Raw genomic sequence first — 11,936 nt, forward strand, 5'->3', positions numbered from 1 at the left:
TAGGAGGGGCCGTGTCCTCCTGAGTCCTAGAAGAACCAGCAGTGTCCCTGGCTACTGGTCCACCAGGCTCACAGTGCTGCACAGTAATCACCTGCTGGATTCTCCAGCTGGAAAAAAAAAAAAAAAAAAGCAAGGGCAGCACCCTAGCTGCTGCCCAGGGTCCTGCAAAGAGTGACAGCAGGGAGGGAGATAGTGGTGTCAGAGACACCTGCACCTCAAGTACCCATCCTCCTGGATCATAGTGGTCAGCAGAGCCACAGAGAAGACAGCCCAGCTAAGCACAGCCACAGCCTCATGGGTGCCGGGCACTGGTGCAAGTGCAACCCAGACAAAACCCTAGCCTCAACTCTGTGACTATGCTTCAGCCATGGCTGAGAACCTCATCATCTCTGTTTCCACAGGCATATGACATGCAGAACACACAACTCATAGTGTATGTTAAGTGTTAAGTGGTTTTGTCTCTCTTGTCCCTCTGGCCTTTAATGATTGGGCATCTCCATTATGTGTGCACCCTCCTCACCTCCTCATCAGTGACATTCCACTGCTGCGTGCCTTGGTCACCCGAGATCAAAGTCATGGACCATGTCTTAGTCATCTCTCTTCCGCACCTATGCCAGAGTTGACCTGGATGTGTGGGATGTAATCCAACTGAGGACCAAGGTCTGATTTGGGGCCATCTTGCAAAGCATTGCTGGTGATATCACATAATAGCTACTTGTTAAAATTCAAATGCATGCATGAAGAAATGATATAGAACCAAAACATAGTATGATTAAAGGTCAAGAAAAGCAAATAGGGCTGGGGTTGTGACTGAGTGACAGAGCTCTTGTCTTGCAAGTATGAGGCACTGGCTTTGATTCTCAGTACCACCTACTAACAAATGAATAAAATAAAGGTCCAGAGACACCCGCCAGAGCTTGGGCCCTTCATAGATGCACTGGAGCTGGGGCCCAGAGTAGCCTGGTTTCATCTCGTCTCCAGTGGGATGTTCGAGCCCAGTCCAGGACTGCTTCCACTCACCTGCAGACACCAGGAAGAGCTCATGTACAGTCCAGATCTGCCCCCACCGACCTGTGCAGGAAGATCAGACACAGGGTAGGCTGACATCAATCCCTCAACCAGGAGATCTGCACCGAGCTCAGGTCCAGCCCAGGACCACCTCGACACACCAGCAGACACCCGCTGGAGCTTAGGCTCTGCTCGGATCAGCCTTGCCAACCTGCCTGGATCCAGTCCATCCCAACACTGGCCGACCCTCCCCGGAGCTGAGACTCGGGCCAAGACTACCTCTCCCACCGGCAGACCACTGCAGGAGCTCAGATCCAGTCCAGATCCACTGCAAGGACCTGTGAAGGAGATGGGGCTCAGGGTAGCAGAGTCCATCCACTCATCATGAGACTGGCACCAGAGCTCAGGTTCTGCCCAAGACTGCCTCCACCCTCCAGAAGCTCCGTCCAGAGCTCAGGTTTGGAGGAGGATAGACTGCCCACGAACAGACACTCGCTGGTGGCCAATCCCAGCCCATTTCAGCCTCAAAGACCTGAGTGGTAGCTGAAACCCAGAGTAGGACCCTGGTCCTTTCCACCAACAGCAGACCCCGGCTGTATTTCAGGTTCACACAAGATAAGTCTTACAGATGTGCACAGGAGCCCGGGAAGAGGTAGCCCTGGGAACATATGGCCACCACAGCCCACCACCTGAACTCAGGCTCGGCCCAGGCCTGATTCCACCCACAGGCAGAACCCTGCCAGAGTTCATACAAGGCCCAGATTGGCCTCACTATCCTGCACAGGAGCCCAGGCAAGGGGAGGCCCTGTTCCATCCTGCCACCTTCAGAACCCCACCAGAGCTCCAGCTCTTCCCAAATCCAACTCAACGACCTGGCAGAAAGGAACCCGAGCCAAGAGTAGCCCATGTCCTTCCAGTCATCAAGAGACTGGCATCCCAACTCAGGCTCTGCCCACAACAGACTTCGCCCACTGACAGATACCTACCAGAGTTCAACCCCAGCCCAGGTCAGCCTTGCTGACAGGCATGGGAGCCTGCCCTGTGTCCCACCACTGGCGGAGTCCCACCAGAGCTCAGGCCAGACCCAGGACCGCCTCTGCCCAGAGGCAAACACCTTCTGGAGCTCAGGCTCCTGCCTGATCAGCCAAGGCCAGCTGTGCTGGAGCCTGGGCAAGGGTAAGCCAAGTTCCATCCTGCCACCTGCAGACCCCTGCAGAGGTCAGGCCCAGGCCTCAACCTCCCAGCTGAACTGCAAGTGAGCCCGTTCTCAGGGTAAGCCTGGGTCCATCCCACCACTGGCTGACCTCCACCGGAGCTTGGGCTCTGTCCTGATAATCCTCTTCCACCTTCACAGGATTCCTTACTAGGATAGGCCTTGGTCCATCCCACCACCTGCTGACCCCTGCCAGAGCTGAGACTCGGCTGAGAAGTTTCATTTCTTCATTCACTCATGCAAAATCAATGTTTATTGAGTGCATACAGTATGTTACTTGGAGCTGGGAAAACCAGGACAGCTGTACCTGAAGGACAGGAGATTTTCTACCTCAGGGGCAAGTCTTCTGGCATAAAGGTCAGGGCAAAGGGTGGATCCTCATCTGTGCTACTCTTTTCCTTGGCTCTGAGTGTAGATTTAAATGAGTAAATGCATAGAAAATGAAATACCTTTTTCTTAACAAATAAGATAACTGGGACTCAGGAGTTTCTTAAAGTAGAAATCATTTTGCTTTCCCTCTTTGCCCAAAGCCACAGATTTCTGGGCTCACCAATCAACTAACAATGTGAGTTGGGGGAGGAGGGCAGCTGCCTTTGTCCCTGGGATTAGTTCTCTCACTCCCAGGGGAGGTGGCTAAAGACACCCCAAGCCCCATCCTGTAGCAACTGAAGCTGCAGGCAGCCTTCCTGCCAAGAGCACCTTCCCAGTGGATGATCTGTTGACACAGGGGACACAAGGACTCCCCTGGGGTCTAGACTGACAGTGCCCCTGGACCAGGTAAATGCTGCCTATGCATGCATTACCTGCTGGACCCTGACCAGGAACCCTCAGCTAGTGGGAAAACTGAAACAAAGTTACAGTCCCCTGCCAGGGAACTGGGACTCTCATTGCTGCAAAGCAAATTTCCCTGACATCTACCTGCATATTGCTGTTTCACCCCAGGGGTGACCAATACCAACCTAAGGTGAAAGAGTTTGTTATTGTCTGGTTGTGCAACAAAGAAAGAGAAGCACAGGACTGACCTTGGGTCTCCTATTTCTTTTTCTTTAAAAAAATTCTCTTGTTCTGCTGGGGATGGAATCCAGGGCCTCACACATGCCAGGCAAGTGCTATGCCCCTGAGCTCCACCCCGGTGCCATCTTCTCTTTCTTTATGCTCCATTCAGTTGTCAGCAGCTGTGCTGGTTCTTACTTCCAGTGCATCCAGAACCTGGCCTCCACTCCATGCCTCCATTGCTCTGGCCTCCCTGGTCAAGCTGTGATCTCTCCTGGTGGCTGGGATGACCCCAGGTGGACTCCTGGCTTCTCTCACCTGTAGATTCCTATCTGTAGTAAAAGACTAGTGGAGGGTATACTTTCAATCCTTTCCTTTTTAAATTAAGCACTGCCACTACTAAAGTTTGAATTTGGAATGACGCCTACAGGCTCAGGTGGGAAAGTTTTGGTCTCAGCCGCAGGTGCTATTGGGAGGAGGTGGGATGTTTAAGGGGGGTGTGGGCTAATGGGGAGTTTCCTGTTAGGGGCCTGCTTTCAGGGGACTGAGGAACTCTGGCCTCTTCATTTCCTACTTTCTGCTTCCCAGCCACCATGAAGTGAGTCACTTGCCACCATGCACTCCCAGGGTGATATGTGGTTTCACTACAGGCCCAAGAGCAACAGGGCAACCAACCATGGACTGAAGCCTGCAAACAGTAAGCCAGAATATACCTCTGTCTTTCTAAGCTGATTACCTCAGATATTTGTCACAGTAATGGAAAGCAATGCAAGTACAAAGCAGGGGAGGGGACCACATTGAAAAAGGTGTAACTTAGTGAAAAATTGGGTGAAACACCATAGAACCAAGTCAGGAACAGCACCTTGCCAGCATCCCACATGGCTGCATCCTAGCCCTAGTCCCTCCTCCCTCCAGAAGTAACCAGCCCCACAGCCCACATGCTCAAAGTCTAATACACCCCATGCACCACTTGGTATATCTTGGTGCAGGTCTTGGTTTGCTGGTTCCCCACCATGTGTGTCTTTTCCTTGGACTCTCTTTGTTCTAGTGACAGGCCCTGTGAGCCATGGAGGTTCTCACATCTGGATTCTGTTAATTCATATTTAGAATATAGTCCACACTTTCCTTTCTCTTTTCTCCATATCTCTTACAAAATGGCAGCTGGATGTAGAGACCCATTCAGAGAGACCTGTGATGCTGAAAAAAATTCTGAATTTTAAAATATGTATTCGGACATGAGGGAAATAGCATTAGAAACTAGATCACAATGCTGATGTCCACCAATTGAAGCTCACCAGGCTGTCACCTGTGGTCAGCATCAGTTTATTGAGATTTCTGGTAGCTCCACAGCCACACAGAAGCATCTCAGAAAAAAGCATGGAGTAGTGCCCCTTAGAGAATTCTGGCTTCTATTCAACAACTCCAAGATGTGAGTCAAGACAGGGTCAAGATGTGAGGCATCTTGGTGATTGGGCATCTTAACTACTTTTGTCTCAGGGGTGGGAAGATTACTGGAGAGTCACAGTCCATGTTGGTAAAGAGGCAGCTGTCTCTCATATTAGAAAAAGAGTGGACTCAGTGATTTCTGTGGCCTCAGAGTCAGTCTTCACCTAGTTTTCGATATGACCTCCATATGGTCCTGCCTGAGGTTTTCATTTGATTAGCAGTGCTTGTGTTGACTTGGGGAGATCATGGATGAGCCACCTATTATCAGAAAGGTCATTTCCCTTTCTCAGTTCCTCTCAGGGTCTAAATAAAAACAGCACTGATTTTATTTTATCAATGGCCATATTGATGAAGGCCTTGAGTTTCAGTGAGAGGAGGCTTATACCTAGTAAGATACATGATATTTAGATAGGAGGTGTCTCCCAAAAGCTCCCAAAAGATCATGTGTGTGACAATACAGAATTGTTCAGAGGTGAAATGATTATATCATGCATCCTGTAACATAATCAGTGAATTAATTAAATTGGTGGGTAAATAATTTGAAGGGGTTAATGGGTGATAATTATAGGTGTGTAGGATGTAAGCAGGTCATTGGGGGTGTACCTTTTGGTTTATATTTTGTTGCTGGCCAGTGAAGCTCCCTCTTTCCCTCTCTCTCCTGGTAGCCATGAGCTGAGAAGCATTCCTCCACCTTCTGCCATGATGTTCTGCCTCACCTTAGGACCAGAGTGATGGAGTTGCCCAGGTATGGATTTAAGCATTGAAATCATGAGCTGAAACAACCTTTTTCTCCTCTAGGGAGTTTGTTGGGTATTTTGGTGACAGTGATGGAAAGCCAATTAACAGAGTGAACAAGAGAGGCACCAGGACATTTGGGTGCTGGAGTGCTCAGCTGAGCATCATGCTTGAGGGATCAGCATATATCAGTCAGGGAGACAATATATCAATATCAGACATATATCAATCAGGGAGACAGATGATCTTGGGCAGGTCTAGGAAGAGGCAATTCCAGAGGTACACCTGAGTGGAGGAAAGGACAAGGCTGCAGCCCAGGCAGGACACTGGCAGAGAGGGGAGTGTGTGGGAAACCTGAGTTCTGCCTCTGGACTGTGCCTGCTTCTCTGCCTACTGCATGGTTTTTCTAGGCAAAATGGAAAGGAATGGTGAGCTGTCAAAACAAGTCCTGGCTCTACCAGTCACTTGGTCAGACAGCTCAGTGCTCCCTTTTATGAGGGCTGATCATGATCTCTCTCTGGCCAGTGGAGTCCTGGGAAAGGTTCTTATATCTTGTCAAAGTAGGAGTATAAAGAGGCTGCTCCCTAAATGGCCATTTTCCCTTTGTGCTGGGCAAACCTGGGGTGGTAATGCCTGGTGTCATCCTTCCAGGTTTTGTTTTAAATTTCATGGCATTTTTAGAACTTACTTAGTTGGGAATATGGTTCCTTGTAGCCCAAAGCATCCCCATCGCAGTGCTAGAGACAACTGGACTGCCTGAAGAGGTATGGGAAGATGGGGGAAGAGCTGTACTGGGGTGGGTAAAGAAAAAGAAAACTTTGTTAGAACCTTCCAGGGGATACGTTGACAGTGATTGTCAAGATCTGGGTCTTGGGACAGACACTGCAGCCTGTGAGGAAGCAGGCAAAACCCTGGCCCCAGGATGTGGTTTATATCACAGGAGAGGAATGCAGCAAGTGATCAGGGATCTTTGGTAAATAGGAACTAAGTGTTCTGCACATTTTCAGATACGGTTCTCAGGAGTTGGTGAATTCAGGGCCTGGCTGGGTTTCTGCACTTCCAAGCGATGCCAGGAAAATAAACCACAGCCCTTGTAACTATACAGCCCCAGTCCACTCCTCACAGGAGATTTTCTTTCTACTCTTCTGTGCCTTTGTTTTCTTTTTTTTTTCTTTGCATTTTTAGTGTTCTAAATGCAACTTTTGCCACACTCTCTAAGAAACTGTGCATCAACAGAGTGGCCTGGAGGAGGGTTAGAGCCTGTTCATGTAGGAGGAGGTGTGGAGTGCTGGGCTAGTTACTGTGGACCAGGAAGCACAGGCCTCATGGTAAGTCATAGTTCGAGGATGGGGAGGAGGCCTGGGAAGACCCTTGGTCTGATAACCCCTCTCTCTTTTAAAATATCCACATCTAGTGACTTTAAAGCAGGAACAGATGTGGAGAAATTGATTCACAGAATTCCCCATTTTTTTCTAGAACCAGTGATGAATTTGGCATTGGAGCCAGATCTACTCCTTTGTATTGCTCTCTTCCTTTACTGTCACTGAGAATAAGATGAATAATCAACAGAGGGCTTGGAGAAGAGGACTCATAGGATCTACTACATGCTGGGGGACATCATTCAGGGTGCTCTGTTGATCAGAGGAGGCTGGAGTTGTTACAGGCCTGAAGGGCAAGAGGTAAGAGGCTGGGAGAGTTGGAGTTAAGATCCAGTGGGGACAGTGGAGGAAAGCTTCGGGTGGGCTTGTTATGTTCCATAGATGGAACTAATGGTCCAGATGAACTGCTGAAAGTGAAGTGACAAAAGTAACTCCTAGGTTAGTCCCTGAGAACTGGAACCATGATCTTTCCATTAACTGAGATGCTCCAGGAGCAGCAGGTTTAGAGGGAGGTTGTCTCCATCTGTGCAGGCTGCTAGAACCAAATACCATAGACCAAGTAGCTTGTGCATGTTATAAAGTCATTCCTCACCATCCTGGAAGCTGGACAGTCTGAGATTAAGATGCCAGCAGTTTCCATGTCTTGTGCTTTCTGGCTCATGATGAGGCCATCTGCATGCATCCGTGCAGGTGAAAGAGCTCCTGGGCCTCTTTGATAAGGATGCTAATTTCACTCATACGACATACCCACGTGACCTAATCCCCTCTTAGAGGCCCCTCTTGATACTTTAGGGGTCAGGATTCAGCCTTTTGTGTGGCTGCAACCAGCATTAAGGCTACAGTGAAGACATAAAGATTTTCATTTGGACAAGTTGCATTTTGATTTATCTGGGCACTTGAGGGATGAGTCAGAGTTCAGGAGAGTTTCAGGCCAGAGATCAATGTGGGGGCACCTGGGAAGTGTTAAAACCCTATAGCTTTAGAGGATCTCCCAAGAGAGAATGCTAATCTTCTCAAATGTGAGCGCACCTATGTCACCCCAGGCAAACCATGCCACCCCATGAGCCTTTTTTTTTTTACTTTAAAGATATGAATTGAAGCAGTTTTTCTCCAACTTCCCGTCCTGCATTGAGATACTGCAGTGGAATGTCATCAAAACAGGTTGGTCCAGAATGACCAAATGGGTGCTATCCACACATCAGTGCTGATCTCCTCTAGGTGAAGATCTGGGTTACCTGGGTTATCCATGGGACTGAAACTGCGAGTGCTTCTGGAGTGAGATCTGGGATGTCTCCCAGTTATTCAAGCTGCTCAGCAGGAGTCATTATCTCCAGCAAGTCAGAATCACTCAAAAAACCAGTCTAGGGAGACCAGTCACCTCTGCAGGCATCTCCCCCAAACCTGTTTGCAATCTGTTCTGCCACCAGCCGTTAAGCCAAGCACTACAGAAACAACCAGAGCCTTCCTTTCCTGCCTCAGTCTGGCTTGGCACAAATGCCGCAGTCTGGCTTGGCACAAAATCACGAGCCACCACACAGCTTGTAGATTCAAACAGCAACTCTTTATTCCCAAACTCACACCAGCCATCTACAATCACATTCTGGGGAAATCCACGTTCTCTGCCCAAAAATCCACCCCCACTGGGCTTCTGTCTCCCAAAAAATACTGTCTGAATCCCGTGAGAACTCAAGGGGAACTCAGGCAGCAGGATACGCCCGATTCCCAGCAGGAATAATCTTAAACCTTAAACCTGGAACCTAAACCGGGAACGCCCTAAACCCGATTATCCTAAACCAGGAACACCCTAAACCCGGATCCGCCCTGGTCCTTGAGCAAGGTCACCTACCTGCAATGTCACTGCAAAATGTCCTATTTCCACGAGTCCTTCCACTAAGCAACATGGGGTACGCTGGCAAGGAAATTGTCATACCTACTTGGCTAATGGCTCCCAGCACTTTCCAACATTCTCTTTAGCCACACTGAAGGGCACTGACATTCCTATTGCAATCATTGAAGGATGCAGACATTACAAGATGACCTTGCTCTGTGGTATCACAGGCTGATGCATTAGAAGTAGGGCCCTGGAGAATGGGGAGGTCAGTCTTTGCAGGTCAGGTGGGCTGTTCCAAGTAACAGAGAATAACATGGCCACTAGAACAGAGTAAAGAGGTTTGTGGGATGGATTACAAACTCCCAGCAGCCACACATTAAGGTCAGGAGGGTGCCAAACAGGTTGTGCTGAGACTGACAGGAGCACCTGCACATGCAGTCATCCATGCGACAGTAAGTGGGGTGGCTAGGAGCAAGAACTCTGGGAATGTTGCTGCAATGTGAGGCCAGAGATCTGATCCTGGGGTCCCAGCAAATCAGGTCCAGCTACTCATCCCAGAACAAAACTGGAATGTAATGAAGAAAACAAGGAAGGAGCTTTCCTCACCATGGCCATGTCAGGAAAGCAAAGTGAGCTGCAGGGTCTCGGTCCTGTCCATGGGATGCTCTCATGAGCTTTCAGGTTAAATAGAGGAGGGATTGAGACAGAGTGAGAGGGCTGAACAAGGATGCAGACCTGAGCAAACTGATGCGGTCATTATCATCTTCATGGTGCTCCTAGGAGGGGCTTCTTGTCTATTGGACTGTAGGTCCAGAAGGGGGCAATTTGGTTCCAACTGGACACAAGCACCTGCTTGGTGGTGCCAGCATTGCCACCATGTGATCTCTGCTGCAATGTTCTGCTGTTAGTGGGAGGTGCATGGCAATGCCTGGAGACTTCTAGGCCACTCCAGGGATGTGGAACAGGATGATGTGAAAGCTGACACTGAATGTCCCTGAAAATCTTGGAAATCCCTTATTCATTCTCATTTCATCATCTTGTCCCTCTTCAAGACTATATAAATCAGGCCTAATAAACTTTGCACTACCAGGTTTTAGGAGAGCACTCCCTAAAGGAGAACACACCTTTATGCAGAGGTGAGCAGGAGTATGAAGACAAATTTAAAATGGAAGGCAGAGCTGGGGATGTGGCTCAAGCGGTAGTGTGCTCACCTGGCTTGCGCAGGGCACTGGGTTCAAGCCTCAGCACCATATAAAAATAAAATAAAGATATTGTGTCCAACAAAAACTAAAAAATAAATATTAAAAAATTATTTCTCTCTCTCTCTCTCTCTCTCTCTCTCTCTCTCTCTCTCTCTCTCTCTCTCTCCTTCCCTCTCTTTAAAAAAAAGGAAGGCAGAGATGCCAGGCTTCCTCCTGCTTTGTACCAATATAATTAGCAGCTTCTAATTCTGTGACGGGGACGTGCACACTCCCTTGGCTGGAATCCTGCTTCTGTGGATTTCTATCTGGGTCATCTTGGTTGAGTGAGTTCTCTGTGTTTAGAAGTTTGATATAAAAAAAATGGATGCAAAACTTGCCATTCCATCAGATCATGTTGAGGACCCAAGAAGCATTATGCCTTGGAGCAACACTTTGAGCACTGTGAGTGTACTTAAGACTTGTTCTTCCCCAGGACTGAATGATTCTGTAGCCAAATTCCAGATTCTCCCTACTCTGAAAGATTGCCATAAGCACATCTGTATTCAGAAGTGTCTCAGTACCTCAGGGGAAGACCTCAGCTGCTCCTCCTCAAGTTCTTGCCCCTCCATGAGCTCTTTCATCAGATGACATCAGAGTGATTGACTGTGGTGTGGGCAACTCATAACCTTTAGATGGAGATGGGAAGCCAAGACACAAGCATGTCACTGATACACAGAGGCACCAAGTGACATTTAGAATTGTGATGGGGATGTGTCAAAGGGCAGTACACAACAAATGTTTGGATGCTTGGTGGGACAGAAAGGATAGGGATATGGACAGAGAATCAGCAGATCAATACTGTACTCAGAAGGCCCCAGAGAATCAGCTACAAGTGTCAGATCTTATAATTGTGTGCAGAAGCCCACAGGTATGTGGGGCTCGCTCTGTCAGAAAACACAGCCATATGAATAAGAGGACAGTAAAGGAATCCTAGGAGTTTAGGGAAAGGCACGATGTTTCAGAAGAGCTCGCTCCACAAGACTTGATGGTGATTCTGGAATGAAGACAAAGATGACAGGAGTCTTGTATGTTCAGAATAGTGTGCTTGAGCCTGGTGTCTTGTCACATGGAGGCTGAGGCAGAAGTTCAAAGCCAGCTTCACAAATGCAGATTTTTGAAGATAAAGCTGGGGTCAGGTGGAGTGCTGCTGTCTGATGGAGAAGCAGATCTAAAGAGGCAAACTTGTAGCTGTGGACGAAGTGGCCCAGAGCCACTTGGGCATAGAAGGGGTCTTAAGGATAGTTGGAAGGAAATTAGGGATCCCACTAGGTTGGCTAGGGCATTGCTACTTGTGTTGGTGGAACCCTTACTTTTCTGTATTTTATTAAAATTGTGAAATAGGACACACATCCAGAAAGAGCACATGCCTTAATGATCATTAACAGGCAGTTGAAGTGAACACTCAGGTGCCACATTAGGTTGCAGGCACTCCCAGAAGACTTCTGTCCCCATGCCTGACTACAGCCTCTAGTCATCACTTTCTGACTCAGGCAGTACCTTCCTGGATTCCTCTGATTCCACACTGCCCAATGTTGCTCACTAACATCACAACTGAGTTTTACCTGATTCAGACTTCACGTACACTTTCCATGTCTGATTTTGCTGGATGTGGCTATATATATATATATATATATATATATATATATATATATAAACTTTTTTCATAATTAAAATTGCCAGAAACCATATACCTAGGGATTCTTTTTGGATTTAAATTGATGAAACATAACAGAACCAAATATCTCCTATTAATTTTAACTGTTGATTTTAAGATACATCATATTTAGAACTTTAAATGTGAAAAACTTTGTCTTGCTAAGATGGACATATATCTTTTGAGTAGCTTGCCTTTTTTCATATAGTTCTCTTAGGAGATAAAAAAAGCTTTGCTCTAAAACACACATAATTGAGCTTTGTAATATGAGATTAGAAGAAACTAAATTTACATTTGTAGTATGAGAACTTCTGGGGGAATTTTGTTGTTTCATTAGCTAAATAATAGCACATTGCATTTGATAAAACTTAAGATATTTTTTTTACTTCTCATTATGCTGACCCCTTTTGTCATCATGCATTTGAGGAAAAACAAT

This window comes from Marmota marmota, unplaced genomic scaffold, assembly GCF_001458135.2.
Source record: "Marmota marmota marmota unplaced genomic scaffold, marMar, whole genome shotgun sequence".
Classification (NCBI taxonomy): Eukaryota; Metazoa; Chordata; class Mammalia; order Rodentia; family Sciuridae; genus Marmota; species Marmota marmota.